General features: G+C 40.1%; 1 protein-coding gene and 1 long non-coding RNA gene across 5 annotated transcripts in view; one reads left to right on the forward strand and one right to left on the reverse strand.

Moving 5' to 3' along the window:
- The window catches only part of LOC102940836 (glypican-5), a 614,981-nt gene that overhangs the window by 371,315 nt on the left and 217,323 nt on the right, over positions 1-26,343 (forward strand). The gene's annotated exons all lie outside the window — the stretch shown is intronic.
- Positions 1,550-15,418, reverse strand: LOC122461657. Its single transcript, XR_006283740.1, has 3 exons — positions 15,407-15,418; positions 4,758-4,764; positions 1,550-1,701 (listed from the first exon to the last, which is right to left on the reverse strand). It is a non-coding gene; the product is annotated as an uncharacterized LOC122461657 (long non-coding RNA).

Below are 26,343 nucleotides of genomic sequence, written 5' to 3' on the forward strand. Positions count from 1 at the left end.
TACAACACTCCTGCTAATACATCAGAAGGATGTTTGCTTTTTTTTTGCAATAGTGTTACATTGTTCACTCCTATTTAGCTTGAGATTCACTATGACCCCCCAGATCCCTTTCCGCAGTGCTCCTTCCTAGGCAGCCATTTCCCATTTTATATGAGTGCAACTGATTTTTCCTTCCTAAGTGGGGTACTTTGCATTTGTTCCAATTGAATTTCATCCTATTTACTTCAGTTTCTCCAGTTTGTCCAGATCATTTTGAATTGTAATCCACCAAAGTACCTGCAACCCCTCCCAGCATGGTATTGTCTGCAAACTTTATAACTGTACTCTCTATGCCATTATCTAAATCATTGATGAAGATATTGACCAGAACCAGACCCAGAACTGATCCCTGCAGGACCCTACTCATTATGCCGTTCCAGTTTCACTGTGAACCAGTGATAACTACTCTCTGTAAATGATTTTCCAACCATTTATGCACCCACCTTATAATAGCTCCATTAAGGTTGTATTTCCCTAGTTGGTTTATGAGAAAGTCATGGAAGACAGTATCAAAAGCCTTACAAAATTCAAGACATACCACATTTACCCCCCACCTCCTGCCCCTCCCACCACAAGGCTTGTTACCCTGTCAAAGAAAGCTATAAGATTGTTATGACATGATTTCTTGGCAAATCCATGCTGATTGTCACTTATCTTATTGTCTTCCAGGTGTATGCAAATTGATTGCTTAATTATTTGCTCCATTATCTTTCCGGGTACCGAAGTTAAGCTGACTGGTCTATAATTCCCCAGGTTGTCCTTATTTCCCTTTTTACAGATTGGCACTATATTTGTCCTTTTCCAGTCCTCTGGAATCTCTCCCATCTTCCATGACTTTTCAGAGATGATCGCTAGTGGCTCAGATATCTCCTCAGTCAGCTCCTTGAGTATTCTAGGATGTATTTAGGCCCTGGTGACTTGAAGACATCTAACTTGTCTAAGTAATTTTTAACTTGTTCTTTCCCTATTTTAGCCTCTGATCCTTTCTCATTTTCACTGGAATTCATTATGTTAGATGTCCAATTTCACTAACCTTTTTTGTGAAAACTGAAACAAAAAATCATTTAGCATTTCTGCCATTTCCACATTTTCTGTTATTGTGTAATGGGCCTACCCTGTCCTTGGTCTTCCTCTTGCTTCTAATGTATTTGTAGAATGTTTTCTTGTTACCCTTTGTCTCTAGCTAGTTTAATCTCATTTTGTGCCCTGGCCTTTCTAATTTTGTCCCTACATACTTGTGTTATTTATTTATATTCATCCTTTGTAATTTTACCTAGTTTCCATTTTTTGTAGGACTCCTTTTTGAGTTTCAGATCACTGAAGATTTCCTGGGTGGTCTCTTGCCATTCTTCTGATCTTTCTTATACATTGGGATAGTTTGCTCTTGTGCCCTTAATAATGTCTCTTTGAAAAACTGCCGACTCTTTTGAACTGTTTTTCCCCTTGGACTTGCTTCCCATGGGATCTGACCCACCAACTCCCTGAGTTTGCTGAAGTCTGCCTGCTTGAAATCCACTATCTTTATTGTGCTCTTTTCCCTCCTACCATTCCTTAGAATCATGAACTCTACCATTTCATGATCAGTTTCACCTAAGTTGCCTTCCACTTTCAAATTCTCAACCAGTTCCTCCCTATTTGGCAAAATCAAATCTAGATCAGCCTCTTCACCTTCTGAAATAAGGTGCCTTAAATGGAGTTACCCAAACAATTCACAGCTCTGGATTAGTTTTAATTAAAGAACAAAATAAATTTATTTAACTCCAAAGAGAGATGTTAAGTGAATACAAGTAATGAGTCATTAAAGTCAGAAATGGTTACAAAAGAAATAAAGATAAAACATTTTCTAAATTTAACAAGTTAGACTTGCTTCAAGGTGAAGTTTTACCACAGGTTCCCAATATCATTGCTAACCAACTTTCAGGTCAGGATCTGCTCCCAAAGTCTATAGGCTGTTTCTTTTCTCTCCTTAGGTGGAAAAAGAGAGAGATGGATAGGGAGAGATACTTGAGGTGCTTTCGTCCTACTTTAATAGCTCAGTCACCCTTTGAAATATATTGTCCTGAGAGTTACCCCTAAATAAAGTGCCTTTCAGCTGTGAGGCTTGAGACATGAGACTGTGAAAGAGATTTCATGCTGTTTTCTTGAATGTGGATGTTTTCTTGTCTCCTGTCTTCCCTCTTGTTTCAGGACCCTGTTTACACCTTATATGTGAATTGAGGTAAACATACATTCCTTTGTTTAGGAGCTGCTTGACCAGTCCTGCCTAATCAGGGCTACGTGGGTTTGAACATGTGTCACCAACATCATGCAGGGAAAATTCATAACTTCACATATAACGTTTTCCCATGGTATTACTAACCAGCAAGTTACTCAATTTCAAATGATACCTCACAAGGCATATTTTGTACAAAGATTATTACAATGGTGTATAGGGTGTGAATATAAGGGTGCATTCAGTCACACAGGTGAACTGAATTTAAAGAATAATAATTCTCTTTTATTTCCCCCCTAGATAATATAAAGGGTCGAATTTAACATATGTGACAAATAATGTTTTATCTTTGTTTATTCTTAACTATTTGAAATTTGCTACCTTGCTGTGTGTAGTAACTTCAGGTTTTCTTTACAGAATGGATTCTGGAGAAGGATGGGGTTCAGAGGGTAAAGGGGTAAGGAGGAACGTGTTTTCTCATGAGTGATTTGAAACAATGACACTAGTAAGCGAGCATCTCTTTGACTGATGTTGCTTAACTGTAGAAACACAAGTCCCTCCCTGGAAGGGAGAGAAACATGGATTTTAAGAGTGCCAAAGAAGCTGACTGTGAGTCTGAAGGATCAGTTAGGGATGTAAGAGGAGAGAGAATAAGCTCTGACATGTAAGACCTAAATTGGGCAATGAAGGAGATTTTTACCCTCTATAGAGAAAGAAAAAGTAGATTGAATCTGCTGACCATGGTCACCAACGGAGTTGAGGGGCTAAAGTCCCTGACCTAAACAGCATCACATAGAGATTTGCCTCGGTGCTGTGTCACAAGTCCGTGTTCACGCAGAATGTCTGGACGTCTATCTATAACTCTCTGATTCTGCTCTGTTAAGGTGCAAATTTTTAACAGTGAGGGTAATCAACCTTTGGAACAACTACCCAAGAATTGTGGTGGATTTTTCATAAGTGGAAATATTTAAATCAAGAGAGGATGTTTTTGTAAAAGATATGCTGTAGTTGAAATAAGAATTAATTCAGGGAAGTTCTGTGGGCTGTGTTACGTAGCGGGGTCTGGGGTGGCGGGGGAGGTCACACTAGATGATCAAGGTGGTCTCTTCTGGCCTTAAATTCTCGCACTCTGAACAGCTGAGGATCTTTTGTGTAAAGTAGTTATTCCTTTGTGTAACTCCGTGAGGGGTGATTTTACCTCCAAAGCTAAAGAGGCGGCCAGTGTTAATATCCTCTTGGTTCCTAAACCCTTCATGTTTGGTATCAGTTTCAGGAATGGAAGCTGGGCTCATTGTAAAACTGCAGTGGCTGGTATTTCTCAGCTGGTACTTCACAAACAATCTGTACTGTACAACTTGTTCACTTGTAACATGCATGTAGGGTAAAATGCTGCCCACACTGAAGTCAAGGGAAGCTTGTCTATTGTCTTCAGGTGGAGCGAGTATTTCACCCCTAATATTTTTGAATATCAAATAGATTTGCAAATAAAACTGGCTCACAAATGCTTCTCAGAACCAAGATTCACTAAATTTTGCATTCGGCCCATTCTATTGTTTGCATCACTGACATATATATTTTAATACTCTTTACTCCAGTTATAGAAGCCGCCTCACATATCAACAGAATTATTAATTGAGTTACAATCGCAAAATCCTTATTACTCTTGATAATGCACAAGCATCAGATCAGATGGAATCCCAGGTTGATTTTGAAGAAATAGCAGTGAGAAATAACATGTTTTCTACTCTTTTGTAAACAAAGTTGATGTGATCTGGGATTCACTGAGAAATGATAAATATGAAATCCCACACTGCCTCTTTTTAGAGGCACTTTTCAGCAAAAGCCATGCTTAGGTATTTTTAATGTATTTTTTCATTTGCCAAGTTCAAACATGACAGACTTTGAGACTGAGGTTAGAAATCCTAAAGGATCAATTATATTGGAAATTTGATGAGAATGTTAGGAAACTGACAAAGCATTTACTGCAGGCATTCTCTAAGATTATATGTTCTCCAATTTAACTCTCCACTTTGTCACACTTGTGTGTAATAAAACATAACCTAAGTCCTCTGACATTTCTGAGACTACAAAGATTGTAAGTGTTGCCAGGAAAAGACGTGAATATTCAAAAGTCTGGTCCTAATTCAGCAAGGCAATGGGACTTATATGCACAGGTTAACTAAGAAATGCATAGACTGCAAATGAGACAATTTTAGCAAAGATTGAAGTAATGAAAGATTTGTTACAAGTACTGTGAGCCAGCAATAGTTGAATCTTCAAAATGGATTAAATCAGGTTAAGTATAGGACAATTCAGTAAATTAGCTTACCTAGTGCTTAACTGAAATGTAGGTACTGTATATGCAACATTTTCAGGCTGATATAAAATTGACCACCTAAGCATATGTGTTCTGAGACTTTTTCTATTATAAATAAGTGTAGAATTGCATGGCAGGCTGAAGATTGTGGAATTTACTCCCATAGAAACTGAGGGTGACATAACAAACCTCATCACTTTCAGATCCAAATATAAACTACAGAGGAAATGATATACAGAAACTATATGCATGCAAATCTCACTGGTAGTTTCATAAATACTAGCAGGAAATGTGCATTGCCAGTGAGAACTAAAGACAGACTTAATGAAATCTAACATCTATTCTTTAAAGTTCTCATAACATCAGGAAGCTTGAAAGAGATTATGTGACTTTTTCTGTTTATTCTTTTTATGCTCATTTTCACTACTACCACAGGGGGTAATGATGGCTGATCTCTCACTCCAGAAAAACCAATAGGTGGATTACCAAATTACCTAATCAATTTTGCATAGTCGTTTCCCCCCACACACACCTTCTCCTCCCCTCCTTCTGTTTTGTTTTTATAGTGTGCATCTTAATTATATCTATAGACAGTTTCTTCCCCCCCACAGCCACCCTCCCATGCTGGGAGTCAGACATCTCTCTCTTAATGGGATAGAAACTTAATGCTCCCAGCCCTGAGATAATGTATGGCCCTTTTCCATAACCCACTTGAAATGAAGAGATTCATCTCAGCACTTAACACAGTCCAGCCCACTGAGAGACAAAGACCCCAGGATCACATGTAATTTTCAGTTTCTCTAGAAATATACAGGCACAAGTATAATTAATATTTCATAACACATACTTGAGGAATCCGATCTTGTCATATCTGTCACAGAAAAGATGCCACCATTGGTTTGACCCCACTGTAAAAAAAGTCTAGCTGTAATTTAGCACTCTTTGGTTTCTTTGTGAAAGCAAGCACGTATCTGTCATATACAGTTCTTGGTGAGGCATCTTTGTTTTCATTGCTTTTGGCTTTTCTAATGTATTGTTACATTGCCTTGTCAATCAAAGATGAGACAAAGTGCCCTGCATTCTGTTGTTGGATATCTTTGACTACCCCAAAGGAATTTTCTTTAAACACTCTTTCTCTGTTAAGCAGTGCATTGTATAGCAGTGCTGCCTTGAAGTGGAAGACTTTAGGCTAAGTGATGTCACTTCACTGTAAAATACTGCCCATATATGAGCAGTAATGCCTGTAGATTTCAGATGAGAGTACTCACTGTTTAGCTTTCATTTTTACTTAGGACCTTATATTTAACTCAATTGCTCCAGTTGGAAGAGAAAATAAAATCACAGGAAACCTGCTGCATACATTGGGTTGGGGCCACACAGGGACCTATCCATACAACATAGTTATGTTCCTCTCTGAGGGCATTGTAAGCTACTGCTGCCCTGAGAAGAGTAATTCCCTAGGCCAATTTGGAGCATCTGTTTTTACAACTTATGAATTATGCCCAGACTCCACAGGCTTAAAACTAGAGCTGAGAAAATTATTATTTTTGGATTCAGTGGCCAAACCAAAAAAACACTCCAAAAATTTGATTAGTTTCAAACCAGAACTGATTTTTTATCCAGTTTTCCCTCACAGAAACACGAAACTGAAAAAAAAAATATTTTGGGTCAAACAAAACAGATTCAAAAACATTTTCTAATAAAAATATTGATTCAAAAGGACATTTTGAATCAACATTTCATTTTGAAATGACACAGTTCATTTAGAGACCAAATGTTAACACTCCCCAGCTGGGATTTTTCCATACCTCAGGTAGGATACAAATGGGCTACAGGAGGGAGACCCAACAATGGTAGGAGACAGTGTTACTGGGGTCCTGCAATGGACAGAACATGGAGAGATTTAGATCATCAGGAATGAGGAACTGGCCCCAGGCCCCCTGCAGATCTCTGCCTTCCATAAGAACTGGTGGTCCTGTCCATTGTTCTCTGCTACACGTCCAGCCCACCTCAGAGGTAGAGCAGCAGCTGACCATGGGTTGAATTCCTCCTCTTAGTGAGTCCTCCTTTTTGTGGCTTTTAATGTCAGAAGGGGGTGTCTTTATTCTCTGACAGCCTGAACCCAAATTGTCAAATTTTTAATCACTATGATATCTATATTCATGATTTCTGCTGCTGTATGTCTCCCCTGACCCTTACAGCTACTTTAAACAATTGAGCTATGCTGTATGAAAATGACCTATCTTCATTTTATCATTAATGAATTTCAACAAAAAGTATTATCTGTGACCCTCCTTTCCTGGAGCCATTGAATGTAATCATTAGCAATACAGAAAGCCAGCAGCTTTGTTCAGCAAAAAATATCTGGTCTTCTTTGAAATGAACAAAAAATGATTATGTAGATTTAGAAATATACTATTACAGATTCTTATGCAACTTCAGTGCACTGTGTACCAGGAAGAAGGAAACTATAAGAAGGAATTTTTATATAAAAGAAGGGATGGTTTGCCCCATAACTGCTATTTCAACACTGTATATGGGACCCAGTCTTCCCCTGTTGACGTTAATGGATGTCTTTCCACTGGTTCATTAGAACTTGGATTGATTCATAATTACGGTTTGTAAATCTGATAGCTCTACATCAAAACCATAGGTTTCCATATAGCTCTCTGGAGATGTAACAGTAGGAGGTTTTAGTGATAGTCATGTGTGCTGATCCCTTTTCCTGATATTATTATATTACTAAAACCATTTATTAGAAGCCCATCATTGTGGTATCTGGATGCCTTGCAAGTTTTAAGTTGAGACAATCAGCATCTCACTAATAGAGACTATCCTGCCCGCTGCTTTGCCAGTCAGGTAGGAAACCAGGAGTTAATCAATTGGGAAGACCTGTGTAATCGAGGTGCTTCTGGTGACTAGGTTTAATAGTGACACTTTAATAGTGACTAGGTTTGCACTTAGTTTGTAGTCCCACAGAGAGGAAATTCTAAGTATGTATTTTGCTTTTAACTTCCTTTCTATGTAACCAAAGTTTAGGGCTGCTGAAGCGAAATTCCCATTGTGTTCATTCTCATGCATTTAAGAGAGAATTTTATTTTCCTTTTTCCCATGAGTCCATAAAAAAGGAGTCCATATTGAACTGAGTTTTGATGGTTATTTGTTAGAGTAATTTAATTATTGATGCCCTTTAAAAGACGTTAATCTCTCCAGATGAGAGGCAGAAAACTGTGAATGTGGCAGCCTATTTATTCATCAAAGGCATTGTCAAGGCTTGTGTCTTTTCTGTTTGGGCACAGCAGCAAACAACTTTAAAAGCACAAGCCACAATAGCTTTTAAAGAAGTCCAAATTAGCTAGAATAAGTTAGAAATGTTGCTAGTTTTAAATATATTAAGATTGCTGTGTGTACAGTATTTTGGTATAACCAACAGTCTCTACAGGGATCACCACTCCCACTCCCACTCCAAAACCTGTGCAGGGGGTCATGAAGGGAGGAAAACTCCATGAGAAGTAACCCAGAAGTAATTCAAAAGTAAAACCTCCAGCAAAAGTGGTCAGTGTACACGACTATCACTGAAACCTCCTAATGTTGTGTCTCCAGGGGTATCCATCAAGGAGACACTCTCTAGAAATGTCAGCAATTTGCCCTCCAAATCCAGATTTCTCACATTCCCTTTGAATCTTGATCAGTCTTCTAGGGACAAGAGCCGTTCGCATGGTTGTGACAGATAGTATCCAATAGTATCCAAATTCACCAAGGAGCTGTAATAGTGACATAAATTAATTAATTAGACCAGTGTAAACCCCTATGCAGGCAAAGAATGTGACTTCTACAGGTGTAGCTAAATTTAGAATGTACAAAAATAAGCTACACCAGTGCAGCCCATCCCATCAATTGAGTGAAACCGGTGCAAATTTCCTTAAAGTAAACAGACCTCAGAAGACATGAGTAGTAAAAACATAGTTGAATTGTGTGGAGATTTATTTAATCTCTTTTTCATGTCCCACTGGTGCAGTTATATAATTGGTTACTTTTTAAGCTTTTTCTAAACATTTTCAAAGGTTGCCCAGTTTTTCCCCCCAGAGATGTGCTCAGTTGCAAAAACACCCCTGGAGCAAAATTTTAGGGAGAGTATCTGATAACATTATAATTTATTATTAATTTAGGACCTGAGCCAACAGGTATTCACAACTCCCACTGAAATCAATGAAGTTTTGTTTACTTTAGGACTGCAGCTTCAAGGCCACCGTTTTTTTGTAAAATGTATTGACTTGAGATATAATTACACAGGTAATTATGAATTGGGAACATTCTGCAGAATTAAAATAGCATAAAGATTTACCAGAGACAGAGATCATGTAAAATGCTGACTCAATTAAACACAAATAAAACAGGGTTAAATAAGACAACTCTGAATCTCTACTAAATCCTACATATCTTATCTGTTGTCAAATATATAATGCAAAAATTCCCATTTATTATTCATATGTGGTATCTTAGAGTATAGTATACCATTTGTCTCAAGTATTGTCAAGAAATTATTTGCCCAGACGGGTCATTGTATATGTTTTGTTTTGTTTTTGTTCATTATGGAAAATTAATTGTAAATCAAAATCACATACTGGCTTATTGCAGTGACTTGAGCCAAATGAGGAAAAAAGTACTACTGTTTCCATTTATAGCTGAGCTGAAACATTTCACATGTGTGAGAAACACAGAAAAGGAATATCTCATCCTTTAAAGAGACAGACTGCCCTAGGATGTGAATGTGTGGCACTAGTCAACACTAATTAGCTGGATCCTGAGCTGCTGTTAGTTGGCATAGCTCCACTGAAATGAATTGTGTATCTTGTTGTGTGATGAGTGGAAGTGGAGAGGGAGGGGCAGGTTTTTGAAGGGATCTAATTTGTTGTGTCACCAGCAGCCCAGGTATGCAAAACAGGCGTGGGCTGGTATCTCTGGAGCTCTAGGACCTCATATGTAACAGTGGGGCCACTCAGGATGGTTACTAATGATTGGTTTCCTATAAATCTGCCTTCCACTTCGCTTATAGACAATGAAACAGATCTGGCCTGCAGAGAGCTGTGCAGAAGCATTCTAGGGCAGAATTTGTCATGTCGATGTCATTTGTATTAAAACAAATGTTAGGAAAGGGTTAGAAATGCACTCATTGAGTTAAGCAAGGCCTGCAATTAGGGACAATTCTTTAAGGGGCTCATAAGCCTCCACTTGGGAGCTCTGAATTAAGTCAGACTAACCCAGAGAGTGGAACAGGTAATTGAGTTAGCTCTAATTGAGACTGACCATGTGACTTCTAACCTTCTTCTAGTACGTCTGCTCTTATGGGTATCACATTTGTGTAAAGAATCGGCATTCACTTTCTCAAGGGTGCTTTAACTTGTGAGCTATTTTCAGTAAAATCTGTATGGCCAGTACTGGCTTTTTCCTTTCCTTTGATACTGCTGCTGTTCCGCTCCTGCAGCACCACAATACTCCCCGTCTCCAGGAGTGGACCCAGAAGTGAAGACACAACCTTTATGAGGCGATGAAAGGGATGTGGCCCTGCTCTCTCTGTCCCAACTTATTACCATCTTGCTGTTGACTCCCTCAAAGCAGATGTATGCATTTGCACTCCTGTTTTGTTTCCAAAAATGGTTTGTGGCTGCATTTCTGACAGGGAGCTCTGGTGCTGTCTACCAAAGGAAGCTGTTTGCTACTATGGAAGAATGGGCAGAGGCAGGAGCCAGGAGGGAGGAAACTGCTGTAGGATGAGTGAGTGATGGAGACCAGAGGTTGCCTTGTGGATAAGGGGGAAGGGAACTTGTTGTGGGAAACCTGGCTGGGGGTATCCGAGGATAGCTGGCTCTTTGTGTTGAGGGGAACTGTCTGTGTGAGGAGGAAAGAGCTAGGGAGAACCTTCATTCACTAAGGGCCAGATTGTGACACCTTGCCCACACCGACTATTACTCCATAAGCAGTCCTTTGTGATGTAAGGTACCATCCAACCTGTGTTAAGGAGTGTCAAACTGGACATGTCGGAGGACATCATTGTCCTTGACCAAAAATGTCAAATGAGGTGAAAAAGGAGTGCATATCTTTGACAGAGGCATTAATTTATTTTTAATTGTCATTAATTTTTATTTTAATTTTTTAATATGTAGAGTATGGAACAATTATAATTTACATAGGGACATGTGGAGGTTTATTTAAAGTTACAAAGTATTTCATTATTTTTATTTCATGGTTGAAATTATTGCAATAACCCAGGGTAATGTTCTCATCACTTTAACACATGACAGTGGTATGTGACATATTGGAATATTGCCACTTCTTGGGTGGTTGTGGCAGCCAGTATTTGATCTCATTCTGAGCAACGCATCCAAGGTATGGCCATATGTTTATTTTGGGAGTTGACTTAAATCACAGTATTAGCATGGAAAAGAGGATGGGAGAATTTTGTAGAAGATCATGGTTCATTTGAGGCAGAGAAAGGGCCATCAGACTGATCTTGGTCCAAATGTGGAGTTGGGGCAAAGCTAGCAATTTTCTTGTTCCCAGTTCAAGCGCTGAATGAAGAGGATAGATAACCCCTCTCCACAAGCACTATCCAAGTATTTGGTTATTTCATACGCTTTCAGAAAAGATGTTCTAAGCAAACAATTTAAAACACATTTTAATGAAAACAAATCTACAAGTTATTCAGAGCCCAACATTTTAGCGTCCCAAGCTCAAAGCATTAGGTATTAGCTATGTATAGTGAATGGACTATGATTTATCATTTGTATTCCAGTAGCACCCGGAACCTCCAATTGAGATCAAGACCTCCTTATGAAAAATGCTGCACACATATAGAGTGAGAGATGGTCCCTGCCCAGAAAGGCTTACAAACTAAAGCCCTAATCCTGCAAACTGTAATGGTCTGCCTCTGCAGCGTCCCATTGAAGCCAGTTACAGGCATTACAACTTGCAGGATCACCACCTAAATAGATAAAACTGACATGGTGTGGTGGAAAGGGATGTATCATACAAAGAGCAGTGGTTTGCAAGAGTCAGCGCAGTTCCATGATAATCTTTGGGTGGGTTTTATTTTAATGTATTTGTATTTATTTATTATACATTAAATGTATTACAGGGCAGAGTGGGTGAGGAGAGGGAATGATAGAGAGGACCATGGGGGTCATTGTACTCTACAAGACTGGAATACAAATAATTATTATCTGGATAAACCTAGCTACATCATAATGAGTACTTTTCACTTTTTACTTTTTCTGATCCGGGAGTGGAACTAGAAACTGAGCACCAGATCTGATACTCTCTATTTTCACAGGCTTACCCCACAATAGTCCCATTGATATCAGTGCGACTACTCTTTAAGTAAGATGCTACTGAACATGAGCAAGGGTGTCTGAATGTGGCTGTGAATGAGTGAATTTCAGGAGGTTTATATGTGCCAGGATTGCAGGATCCAGCCCCAAACTGGCATTGATACCAGCAGATTGAGGAAGTCATAGTGCCATTTAGCAGAGACTCCTCTATGACAATATAATATAAAATAAGTCAGAGTTCCCTACCTACCCAAATATCCTTTTTAAATGTCTCCTAACTGTAGCTAGAGGATGTAGAGAAGCTAAAAGCTATGAATCAGTTTCATGCAATTTGTATTTCGGTAATAAATCATGCATTCCTTTTTTAAAAAGCATATGATGTAGGTGCAAGAAAAGGTCAGACAGACATCCTGATATCATAGCCTAAAATCTCTAAAGGAGAAACTAAGGTCCAAGAGCAGGCATCAGAGGAGTGCTTGATCTGCATGCTTTTTATCAGTTACTTATCTTTGGATTTCAAAAAGAAAAGCCTGATTTTGAAGACAAGTAGTACCTGGAACAAACCTTGCAGTCTTTCATTTCCACTTCAGGAAATAGTCACATATTGTTCTTATAAGGTAGGAGCAATTCCTCTTGTTTATTAGAGACAGAATTACTCCAGTGCACTTGCATCATTTGTCAGTTCAGCAAATACCGTCCTATAACAGAGAGACATTAGTTTCTCACCATATTATGCTCCTCTACAATATTGTTCATATGCTAAGTGCAAAGCAACTTAACATACTACTTATGTCTCACAACCATCCTGACTGGGTAAACTTAAACACAAAGACTAGCCTAAAATCATGCAGTGAGTCAGTAGTAGAACCAGGAATGGATCCCAGGAGTCCTTACTTGCATTCTGTGTTCTATTAGTTCTTCCGCTAAACTGGATTCAGGTAAGAACAATATATTTAGCTGTATTAATCTCATGAGCAAGAATTACCCAAATTGGTGTTCTAAAAATTGTGGTTAAAACTCCTAATTTTATGAAAGCATCATGGGATCTTTTATGACCACAAATGGTCATGACATCAGTTTTACATCTTATCCAAAAGATAGTACTTCCCGCAGCACAGTGCCCCTGGTGGCTGCTGGGGCATTTGATTAGCCCTGATTCAGTGTACCTGCCACCTATTTAATCCCCCTTCCTCTTCTCTGCTTTCTCGCTCTCTCTCGCTCACCTCAAAAGCCTCCCAGATCCTGGAACAGAGCCCTCTTCACCTGACTCCAAACTTCTAAATACATCCATTAAGCTGGGAACTGGTCTGTGTTAATAGGGTTAATATGCTAAAGTGCTGTTTTCTCCTTAATGTCTTGTAAGAATTTCCCACAATAAACTTGCAGTAAGCAGTGGGTGACTGACTTTGCCAATTCTGTCCACATATCTATTCAGGGGACACGATCATAGGACCTAATCACATCAGCCACACTATCAGAGGCTCATTCACCTGCGCATCTACCAATGTGATATATGCCAACATGTACCAGCAATGCCCCTCTGCCATGTACATTGGCCAAACTGGATAGTCTCTACGTAAAAGAATAAATGGACACAAATTAGATGTCAAGAATTATAACATTCAAAAACCAGTCGGAGAGCACTTCAATTTCCCTGGTCACTCGATTACAGACCTAAAAGTCACAATACTACAAAAAAAACCCTTCAAAAACAGACTCCAACGAGAAACTGCTGAATTGGACTTAATTTGCAAACCAGACACCATTAAATTAGGCTTCAATAAAGACTGGGAGTGGATGGGTCATTACACAAAGTAAAACTATTTCCCCTTGCTAATTTTTCCCCCTACTGTTACTCACACCTTCTTGTCAACTGTTGGAAATGAGCCATCCTGATTATCACTACAAAAGGTTTTTTTTTCTCCTGCTGATAATAGCTTCCCTTAACTGATTACTCTCATTACAGTTGGTATGTCAACACCCATTTTTTCATGTTCTCTGTATATATATATATATTCCTACTGTATTTTTCACTGCATGCATCCGATTAAGTGGGTTTTAGCCCATAAAAGCTTATGCTCAAATAAATTTGTTAGTCTCTAAGGTGCCACAAGTACTCCTCGTTCTTTTTGCTGATAGAGACTAACACGACTACCACTCTGAAAAATAGAACATCTGGTTTTAGTTATATTAATTATTTTCTCCTCTTGCATCAAGGCATAGCGATATGTTGACAGTGTGGCTTCAGCTCTCTCACTAATGCCAGAAGATTGAGTAGAAATTTTACAAACCCCCTTGCTTTAATCTTAACTGTTACTTTTTACTAGCATTTGGCTGTTTACATTTTTTTAAAAAATACTTTATTTACTGACCTTTCTTACCCAAATTAAAATATTTTGTTTCCAGCTATGATCCTATCTGAAGCCCATTTTGAAATAATCAAACACAGTATTTAAAGGCACCATAAAAGCTCGTTGACCAATGGCTGCTGATTTCACCAAGTACCACACAGTCTATGCAGTTTGCTCCTAATTCAATTCACCTTTGTGAAGATATGAGGTCAGCATGCAGCCTTGTAAGAAAAAACATAGTAGGGAATAGAAAGGAAAACTTTAACTTGGTGTTATGGGACCAGCACACAGATTCCCATAAGCATCATCCAGTTTGTCTTACTGGAAGACAGCACTAAAATGACTAACAGATTAAATGGACCAGCATTTGGTGTTGGTGTTTTGAACAGCAGGAGTATGTGCATATCAGACTGTACCCCATGGTTCTGATGCATTTACAAATATGGCCAGCTTCTGAGCATACACGAAACACCTGCCACATTTATCTGTGACTGTATGCATGAAAGTGCCCAGTGAGGTGTAGTGTGAGGTGATTAACACAAAGAGCCATGCTTTCAGGTGCAATTACAAAGCTCTCTAACCAGGAAGCTCCCCGCTGCAACACATCATGGCCCTTTTGGTAACTGTGAAACTCTATAGCCACTCCTCATCTGCCTTTCTTTATAGTAGAAGATTAAAACTTAAATTATAAATCAAAGTACATAAACACAACAGTTCAAAACAAACTTCAGATTCCTTAAAAATATTTACACTACTCTGTCCCCTTATCAAGTGCATTTAAGTAGTCCCAAGAAGTATGCTAACGATCAAGGCTGATCAGTCTTCCAGACCATGTTCTCACTTCTGTTGAGTTTGCGTGTGTTTCCTTTGGAGGGCAGCCTCACTTCCTGACAGCGTACCTACAGGTTCCAGATCCTCTCTTTGTTGTATTGGGAAATATTGAAAATAAACAGAGTTCCTCCAGAGAAGTCCATTTGTAGTATCCACTAGGTAGGATCTGGGAGTTGCTGCCAAGTTCCAAACTGTTCCAAACGTCTGGAAGCTTTTGAGCTAAATTTTGTTTCCTGGTCTCAGTTCAGGTAGTACGTCTGTTCAGTGCTGAACACAGAGATTTTATTCCAGATGAATTTTCTAAATACCTTCAGGTCTGGCCACTTACGGTTAAGCTGTATAGGTGCCACAGGTAAAGATGTCCTTAGTCATCTTCCCATCAGAAGTTCTGCTGGAGATAGTTCAGATGCAAGCAGTGTTGGACTATATGCCAGGAGTGCTTTATGTAGGTCCACTGATGTTTTGCAGAAGTCTTTTTAAACTCTGCATTGCTCTCTCCACCCCTCTGGGGGTAATGTAGACTACTACAATGATGATCAAAATCAAAGTCCTTTGCAACAACTAGAAATGTTTCAGAGGTAAATTGAGACTCATTGTCAGATATAAGGACTTCAGGACTCCATGTCTTGCAAATGCTGACATTAGTTTCTGGATGACCTTTGCAAGCAAAGTGTGTGTGTGTGTGTGTGTACATATAGCCGAGTCAATATATCTGGAGAAATAATGGACTACAGTAATGTACGTGTGTCCTTTCCAGAAAAAAGAAATCTGTGGCTACCCACTGCCAGGATCTGACAGGTAGCTTTGTAGAGAGTAATGGTCCTGGTGATTGTTTGTTTGTTTTTTTTCCCTTGTTACATATCTTGCAGCCTATTAAGGTCTGAATTTACCTATTCAGACCAGACCACCATACAGTTTGTTGGGCTCATGCCCTGCATTTGTATATACCTTGGCATCCCTCGTGGATTTTGGAGACCATCCCTTTCTGAAGAACTGCAGGAATAAGAATGCGTCATCCTTTCAGAATTAGGCCATCGGCCATATGAAGGTCATTTTGGTCCTGCCAATATGGTAGCAGGTCTGTTGGAAGTTGACTCCTTTGACTCCACCCTCTTTGGCAAAGCTGAGTCAGTTTCTGACAAGTCTCATCCTTTAGTTGTTTGTCTCTAATTTGCTGAAATCAGCTGGCAGATGCTGGAATTGTTGCCAGAACAAGGTCGTTGTAGATTTTGAAATCTTTATCTAAAATCTTTTCTTCTTCCATTGGTGGCTACTCAACTGGTGCTCTATACAGAGTGTCTGTTACTATAGGTTCTTTCCCTAGTATGCATTCAGTGTTGGAAGAAAATCACATCAGCTGTTGTCCAAATCTGTGAATCCTAGGTGGAAGGTCATCCTGTGGTTTTGAAGCCAATAATGCCACTAAGGCCTTGTGTTCTGTTTCTGTGTTAAAATTCAAGCCAAATATGCACTGAGGCATTCACAGACTCAGGTGACTACTGGAGCTTCATTTTCCACATGAGCATACCACTGTTTAGTTTCTGAGAGACCTCTTGATATGAATGCAATAGATCTCTGGTCTCCTTCTGGCTGCTTTTATGTGAACACTGCTCCTGAACCATATAAAGATGTATCTGCTAATACTGTTGTTGGATAAAATAATGAGGAGTCCTTGTGGCGCCTTAGAGACTAACAAATTTATTTGGGCATAAATACAGTAGGCAAGTATAAATGCTGTATTTCCACTCCATGCATCTGATGAAGTGGGTTTTAGCCCACGAAAGCTTATGCCCAGATAAATTTGTTAGTCTCTCAGGTGCCACAAGGACTCCTTATTGTTTTTGCTGATACAGACTAACATGACTACCACTCTGAAACCTGTTGTTGGATAGTTTACTGAAGAGTGTTTCAAAGGTGGAGATGTCAGTAGTTCTTTTATTAAAAGTGTGTTGTTGTGAGCTACCCCGGATCCATGTATTGTGACCACTAAGGAAATCTCTAAGGGTTTTGTTAGATGAGCTAACTTTCGTAAAAATTTCCCAAAATGTTTTGTTATGCCCAAGAATCTTTTTACAGCACAAAAATCTCTGGGTTTCTGTAAAGTGACTAATGCCTTGAGTTTGCATCCAGCTGAATTCCTTGTTTGCTAATTATGTATCCTACAGATTTTATCTGTTCTTTCCAAATTCACATTTCTCTTTCAGAGTGAGGTCAGTCTGTAGGAAGCATATCTAAACTGCATGTGGTCACTCATCATGTTCATTTGTATTTCTACCATATAGCAACACAACATCCGCACGGCAAAGGGTGCCAGGCAAATCTGACATGACCTGAGAGATTCTCTTTTGACAATGTTCTGGTGCTGAAGATATACTGAGTAGAAGCTGACTGAAACAGTACCTTCCAAATGGTGTGATGAATGTAGTTAATGGTATAGTTTCTTTAGCAAGGAGGGTTTGCTAGAAGCCTGCTGTAACTTTAAGTAGTCTTTGGCTTCTGATAATTGAGCTAATGTTCAGTCAGCTGCAGGAAGCATGTGTCTTTCTCTGCACACACTTTTATTAAGTTGTGTCAGGTCCACACAAATCCAGAGCAAGGGGCTGTGAAAGCAAAGAGGATCGCTGATGGCACTAACCTATTTTGTACTCCCTGAGAGCTCTTATATTGCCATTTCTTCACAGGGCTAGATCTCATGTATAAGTTGTTTTTTGCTATTAATGCTTTCCAGTATTTCAAGTAGGTGCAGTCCTTATATTACTGGCAACTCTACTTAGGGGAGTTGTCAGTCCTTGCATTACATATATTATTTGTTGAAGAACTTTCCATCCTTTCTCCAGTTTCCCAAGGAACTGGCCACAAACATCCAGTGTATTGTTACTAGCTACATGTAGGAGTTTATTACGTCTTTTTTTTTTTTTTGGAGTTGTAGTGATTGCCGCCCCAATATCAGTTTTAAATTTAAGGTGTTTTGACCATTTAGATTCATGCTTGTGTACCAAGGTGTTGTCTGTTCTGTTGAGGTTAACATCCCTAGAAGTATGGACTCATTGTTATCTGATGATAACACTCCCTCTTAGATTGTTTCCACTACTCTTGGTGACCTGCACGCGATTGCAAAATATCCCATTTTGTGGTGTTTCCTACACTCTGCTTCTTCATTGGTGCCAGCTGTGGCTAGGTGTCTTGCTACATCTTCCACAGCTTTTCCAAGCTTCCCTCCTTTTAAAGTTGTTTGGTCTCCCACTCTCTAGTTGTGCACTGCTCTTATGTTAGAAACTTTGTCTGACTGCTTCTGTCACATTTGTGTCTTTTCTTTTCATTGTGTCGGTATCGTCTGATGCAGTCTCCCTTATTCTGCAACATGTAAGTCACACTGCTGTTACCTTATGGTTGCTTGCATTCTTACTTTTCCTATAGCTTTTGTTACTGTGAGATCTGGGTCTAACTGATGCTGTGCTGATAAATTGGTGTCTCTTATGCCAACAACTGTCCTCTCTCTTATTAGTTCTTCTTTTAGTGTTCCATATTTGTAATGTTCAGCAAAACTGTGAATTCCAGTGATAAAAGTTTGTTGTTTCCCCTTGTTCCTGTACCTCTTATTACGTTTCGTCCTTTTATACCTGTCTGCCTATTACATGGGGATCAAAAGCCTCTTTCACTTTGGAGTATTCTGCCATTTCCTTAGTAGTTTGGGGTTACGGTCTATAGAATGTTAGCAGCAGCATCACCCATGGCACGTATCATGGCAAGTATCTGGTATTCTTGTGCTTTCTCTGTTAAATCAGAAGGCATCCAGAATCCTCAAATCTATGGATCCAGCAAGGCCAGCTGTCTGAGTTAACAAAGTCAAACTTCTTTAACAGAGACAGTGGTGCTATGAGCTCCGTTGCTGCACTGAGACACGGCTCTGCCCCTGCATATTTCACTGGTCTCCTTCCTGATTTTCCACTTTCCCTCACTCACTCATCACTCTGGCAGTCTGGGGGTCTCTCTTCTTTCCTTGACTACTTATTTAGAAAGAGGGATCCGCTCACTTCTGACCCAATGTAGTGTGAGGACACAAACACAAAGAACCAGGCACGCCTTAAGGAGTAATTAGAGACCTCCCCGTCCCTATCCAGGAAGTCCCTATATTTATTACATCCTGGTTATCTCTGGTGTCTGTAGAGACCCAAGAATGCACTCCACATGAGGGCTTGGGATCTGTCTCCATGAAAACACCTAGGCCCTAGCCTCATGTTCCCAAAACACCTCTGTGGTTATTATAGTTGATGGTCCCTTCCTGTTGCCAGCACTGCAAATATCAGGTGTTTACAATGGACTGTTTAGTGACACCTACAAGCCATTCTGCATCCTGGGGTTGCATGCATGTAAATAAGATGATGCCGAATTTATTCGTCTTGCCCTTTCATGTGCATCTGAAGTCAAAGGTTCCCTCAATGCGGTCGTTCGGGGAAGGGAGACTATTTGGGTTTGAGCGCACAGGGATCCAGAAACAAAGGGTGCCCTTTAAATTATGCAAAACATAATTTTGCCCAGAAACTAATAGATTTTGCATTACATCAAAACTAATAGCTAAAGTGAAAAAATGAGAGGTAGTCAGTAACAACAGGGCTGCTTCATGTACAGAGATTTTAGGTTTTCGTTGCAGCTTTCCCTACTTCACCTTAGAACTGTGCAAAAATGCCAGTGTTCACACAGGATGAAAGTCATCTCAGTGCTATGGATCTATGCACCATTTAAGTCCCACTAACATCCCTTAAGTGCTGACCCTCTGTACAGAATGAATTTCACTCAATGTCAATAGTTAAGTGTGATATCTGAGCTTTTCACAAGTTGTTCCAGATGGAATTTCACTACTGTATAATTTTAACATTTCTTCAGAAAAGAGATTTTTTTGGTTAGGAAAGTGATCAAAACTGTTTTTTGTCTCCTCCAAAAATCCAAACAGTTCACACAAAACTATTCATATATTCACAGAAACGTCATCTCTTCCCCTATTTGGTTCTGACTGAGGCCTTGATTCAGCAAGGTACTTAAACATGTGCCTAACCATAAGCGTGTGAGTAGCCAATGAGACTATTTGTGTATTTAAAATTATGCACATACGTATGTGCATTGCTGATTCTGAGTGCACACGCACAATAGATTTCAATGTCAAAGCAACCACACACACACACACACACAACACTTTCACATGCCACAGTGGCATCTGAGAGGGTGAATTTTGGGGGTATCTTCAAATCTTTTAGTATGTTAAATTTAAAATAGCAAACCAAATGCTAATGAACACATTCAATTATTTCCACCTTTTAAAAACTGTTTCCCAGATCTCATCTGAGGCTGTGGACACTTCTCTATACAATCAGCATTCTTCTAATAACTAATTCAAATGTATTCAGTTTAAATGCAGCTTTTTAATGGCCAGAAGTAAATAGATTCCAGTATAGACTTTTGATAGATAGCATACAGTGTTTCAGGTGCAGCCATATGTCCCATTCCATCTCAGACTTGCAGACATGACCAAAGGGTGTTCAATGTCATTTCAGTCGTCTGTGCCTTACTTTGTTTGTTCCTCCTGGTATCTCTTAGACGAGCCTCTCTCGATAGAGTTTTTCAAAATGACATGTTTATGGGAGTGAACTGGCAGACAAACAATGTACTGATTGGATAATATAACGAAATATGATTTGTGCTTCATTGCAGTAAAATGATGCAGGACCATATTTGATGTGGCATTTGAAATAGGAGAATCTAATCATATAAAATGGATTTCAGAATGGTAATTGGAAAGTTTTAGAGTTGGCTTTCTTAGACAATATAATTGGGCCTGGATGAAGTCATAAAGTGAGGGCTCGGTGCCTTGTGGAGTTGAAGCCTCTTTGAAATTCTCTATAAAAATGACCATTGTGCCAGGGACTTGAATAAAACTTTAATATTAAGGCGCTTTGTTCCATGAAGTTTTAGTCTCAAAGGTAATGTTGAGTCATGCAGCATGATAAAGGAATTTTAACTGAGGTGCTTAAAAATGAAGCTCTTTAAGTATAAAAATCCAATTTTGGACTTCATTTAGAATGTTTATGAACCATACAAAATGATATTATACTTTCTTATCATAAGAAGTATGTCAGTTATTGGTTTGAACACTTTTTTTTCAAGGATTTTTTTCCATTCAATTTTACTAATCACTTCCAATTAGTTAGTATACTGAAAAATTACAAAATGTCTATCACACATGGAATTTACCTTTGGCCTGGTAATTTGATATATTACTGAATAATCCAAGCGACAGATGACAAATGGCTATTCAGTTCTGAGGTGCTCAAGCACAGCTAATATACTTAGTTTATATTGGAAAACTGAATGATTACAGTTTGCAATAGGAGGTCTTAATTTAGCACTGCAATGTGCTAATAATTAAAGATACAAACTAAGTTTGAAGGCCCAGAATTGGAACTATAATACATCAAAATAGCAATAATTTGATAGGGAAAAGTCCCTTTGGATTTTGAATATCTAACGGATGCCTTAAAAAAGCTGCTTCTTATTTTTGTACAACCTATAACTTTTTATTTTGTGCTCTATTTACTTTGCATCATCTAGTGGCACTTCCAATACTGTGCTAAGAACAATGTCAGTGCATTCATGTGTGTGTGTGTGTGTGTGTGTGTGTGCAATTTGGTGCAACTATAATTGAAATAATTTAATGATCAATAGAAAGCTAACTTCAATATCGTACAAAATGTCACACTTTGCACAAGGGTAAGGTACTGTCAGTCTCATAAGAGGAAAAGAGAGAATCAAAAAACCTGTCTCTCAGATGGCAGGTTCAGGTTCCTGGTGCAACCACTGAGGTGGTGGGGGGTGTTAGCTAGACATCTCCTGTAACCCACTGGGGTGTGTGTGTGTGTGTGTTACTGATCCACAGGGGATATGAGTCTGTTACATCCCCAGCTAGAGAATTTTGCCTCTTCAAGCTGTAGCAGCTCATGCTTTTAGCTCTGGAGTTGCTGGGCTCTTTCTGTGCCTTCCTCCCCTCTTGTGAAAATAATATTGATCGCTTCCTCTCCCCCGTCCTCCCCTACAATTTCTCCGGCTTTTGAGGAGACGGGGAAGAGCTGGGCCTGATTCCTGCAGCCACCTTGATGGGCTGCTTTTCTCCAGGTGACACATAGGAAAGACATCCAATCAGAGAGGGGTTTCTCCTGGGCAAGGCTAATAACCATGTGCCATCTCCAGCAGAGCTGAGTTGGCAGCACTGGTCCCATCTATGTTATGGCTACTTCCCCGAGCTGCCGATGGGCCAGAGCACTATATGGAACCTCTGCAGCATGTGTACCATGGCCCACTCCATCTCTGCCCCTCCTGATCCCAGACCTGTTTCCTGCCTGTCCCCTGCACAAGGTTTGCAAAGAGGTCCTTGGGAGCTATCATAGCATTCCATCATGTCTGTGCTGGAGAGATCTTCCCCCGGCTGGATATGGGGCTTTTAGGGCCTTTTTACATGGTGAAAATAGCTGGATTCAGGGTAAGGATCTCATCCTGAGTGATTTACGTAGGCTGCACAGCCGTCACATGGATGGGCACAGATTAAGGGCCACGTGCACTCTGCTTTTGCACATTGAGGGGAGCTGAAACCTATGGGTCTGGCAGGGGGAGAGCGGGAGAAGCAGGGTGAGCTGGGTAATGCACACTTAGCCCCTTACTCCAACCCAAACTCAGTCTCTTCAGGGATTCTGATCCATGAGTGGAGCTGGCTATGCTTTGACAGACACTCAATTCATCTCCCTGTGCAAATTAGTGTATGTTACTGCAGTGATTCACACGTGTTTCCTCTACCGTACCATGAGCACCCCAAAGATGAGCTGCAGGGGAGATGGCAGCTGATATGGGAGGTCTCTTGTCAGGGCAGCTCCTGTGGGGGAAAATGCTGTCAAGGCCGAGAGGGAGGCAGACGGCAGCGATTCTCCAATAAAGAGGAAATGTGGTGGGTTTAAACTCTCTGCATTTCCAGTTCCCAACACAGGAATAACCAGTGAGCAATAGCATAGGGCGCAAGGGACAGTGAGCTGAGGAATAAGGGGTTCGGTGAACTCATTTTCATGAACTCTCTGCCACCCCCATCTCCAGGTAGCTCTGCAGCATCGGTGCACACAGGGCTCTCTGGTTGCAGTTTGGCTTCTCGGTGTGATGTTTCTCAAGATATTTGGTCTGCATATGCTGTTCTGAGTATGGCTTAAAGAGCAAAGTAATATTACAAAATGACTTGAGAGTGTGCTTTTAATAATTGTGATTCCCACTTTATCTAAATTTTAGTGTCCTTCAGAAAATGTATCAACTGAAGCTCTGTGTGGTGGTGGGGGGAGCTGGGGGAAGGGTTGGGTGGCTAATTACCATCATTACCATTTCCACCTAATGCTTCTGTAGACATCAGATTCAAAGGCTGTGAATCTGTCAGAGATAACCATCTGCCTCTCTCAGCTATTTCAACTGATTATTCTGCTGTGCTTGTCATATTAGGACTTGTTCCCCCTCCCCCATCTGTCATGATGGACTGACATTTTGGTGGCCATCCATAAAATGAAAATATTCTAATCCTCCTCATTACCAATGGCATCAGCTTCCTAACATGGAGGATTTATTCCTGATAGCAGCATTTTCATCATGAATTTTAAGGGACAGATGGACTCTCTGAACTGAAATTCAAGTAAAGAATTCCTCCTGTGGATGAGGTCTGTCTAATCGATTATCATTCCCCATGTCCAGACTAGCAATGCCCTTCTCTTCAAACTTTGAATGGAACATTCTCTCTGGCATGGAAGAGCTCATCCAGATGTTTTCACTGGACACCAGCTTTTGGAGCAGCAGGGTTGTCATTCAGGGATAAGGAGCTGTGACTAATGTCTTTCCCTGTGTCCATTACCTGTCAGACTGCAGATGAGGGCTATGTCCTGGCTCTTACTCTGAGACAGCGGCAAGATTGTCAGTCTGAGGTTTGGATTAAATCATAATTGGCCTAGTGGTATTTTATTTAATACTGATGATGCTTCCTGTCTGTCTGCAGGCAGTGAGTCTGAGTACTCTGTATTTGTGTTGCTCTATGTTTCCAGGATGAGGGTTTCTAAATTCACCTATTCCTTCAATTTGTCCTTGGTTCAGGATGACCGTTTCAGGGAGGCAGATGTGAAAGAGTTTTGTGTCCTTGAGGTTTCGTTGCTTCATGTCTCTGAGAAGTTTTTAGACACCTGTGTTTTTGGGGGGTTTAGGCATAGAGGGACCATTATTCTTTGTTGGCTTCCTCTTTTCACGGTTTATTCCACAATAGGATTGCACTCTTTAAATTCTGTTTTATACTGTGTCCTTCAAGTTTTCCCCCCTCCAAAAGCAGACATCTTAGGAGCAGGGAGGTATCTAAACAATGTCTGTCTGGTCATTTATCTTTTTTGAAGATCTGCATGCACAGGATTCCCACCCACCTCTCTTCAGAAGTTAAGGCACTATCTTTTGCTGTGTGTTGCTTTCAGAATTGAGGGTAGGGAGAGTTCCTCGCGCCATTGGAGAATACCTGGAGATTCTGTGGATTTTAGAAAATTGACAGTTTCGGGTGTTAGGGGAGCTTTTGCTTGCTGCTCATTCAGGAACTGACTGAGAAGGTTCTAAAAGGAGCTGAGGTAGAGGCATTTGGATTGAAAGATGGGGGAAGGACATTTTTTTTCAACTGCTAATCCCTCAAGGGACCAAAAAATTCTGAGAGTTTTGGGTCGTTCTTATGTGTTTTATGCTAGGTAGATGAAATTCAGGAATGGAAATCCTATATAATGATACCTTCAATGAAGCAGATTTACAGATGATTTTCCAACCTTTCCTTCATAAGGTTTTGTAATTAATTTGAATAAATGTGGTGTTTCCATATATTGTCAAGCGAAGGATAATTACAGGCCCTGTGCTCCCTCATTTCTACTAACAGCGCTCTGTCTGCTTTTCCTGTCTAAAGTGGATATCAGATTGCCACTGTAATGATTTAGGCACCTCTGATTGTTGATACCTGCACTCCACACTTGTCTAACTGTTTTGGGGGCTACCAGGATTTTAGCCTCACTTCTGGAAGTTCTGCCTCTCAAGGCCCAGTGCCTTGAATAATGGCATTTGATCACAGTTTGTGCACTACATAGTTAGTACCAGCATTGAAACACATAGATGCGAATACAAGGTAGTACAATAATAGCCAGCTCAGCTGTCAGTAATGAAACAAGTTAATCAAAGATTCAGTAAATTTTAACATACTCCTCTTAAATGGCTTATGATGTATCTGGGTTTAATATGTGCTGTAATGATAGTGCTGTAATCCACAGTAATACTAAAATTAAGGCTGCTGTGTGTGGAGTGGAGCAAAACTGAGCAATATATGGTTGAGAGGCCCCTGAATCCATGGAAGGGGGGACCTGGGGAGCAGAGCCAACATAGTAGGTTCCCCCTTTCTGGGGCCTGCAGAGTTGGGTGAGGCATGACATGGCTAAGAGGAGGCCCAGGGAGGGAGAACAGCCATTTTATGCTCCAAGCTCACCACAGGACCCAACAGAAATACGACCAGGGGAACAGAGTAGTCTCCAGTGCCTTCTCAGTAGACTTCTGCCCTGTAGATTGGCCGCAGCGCAGGAGGACAGAGGAGACATTCATCTCCTAGCACTCCCAGGTGCCACCTTTGTCCTATTTTATCCTCCTGCCTTTTTTCACCTCTGTTCACTTTGTATTTATTTTTACTGTGTATTCTGGTTTGTTTTCCCACCCCCTAGCCTCTCCCTATTCCTACTGGTTTGGTCCTTGGGAGTTTAGGTCATACTGAAGCCCAAAGGATGGAAGATAAAATCAAACTTATCTCTTTAAGACATTTGCATAATCAGCTAACATAATTATGAGCGAGAAGCAGGATAGATTGAAGACCATTGTTTTATTTTAAAGAAAAGAGAGGATGAGCATTAACACACTGCAGTTCTCTTCCACCCACTCCTTACCCCTGAGAAGAAAGAGCAGAATTTAAGCTAGGTTCATGCACAGTACACAGCAGCCAGTATGTGATCTCAGCTCGGTACTGTGGTTAATAACTAGTTGCTGAAAGTTAGTGCCATTTCAGACAGGCCTTGCTGTACTAAGAACTGCAAAATACCCCATGCTTCCAGAGAGTATAAATAAAGCACTCAGGAGTGACATTTATACTGGATGTCACCATTAAGTTTCAGGGTTAATTTCATCTTGGTTGTTTACTTT

Source organism: Chelonia mydas, chromosome 9 (assembly GCF_015237465.2).
Source record: "Chelonia mydas isolate rCheMyd1 chromosome 9, rCheMyd1.pri.v2, whole genome shotgun sequence".
Taxonomy (NCBI): Eukaryota; Metazoa; Chordata; order Testudines; family Cheloniidae; genus Chelonia; species Chelonia mydas.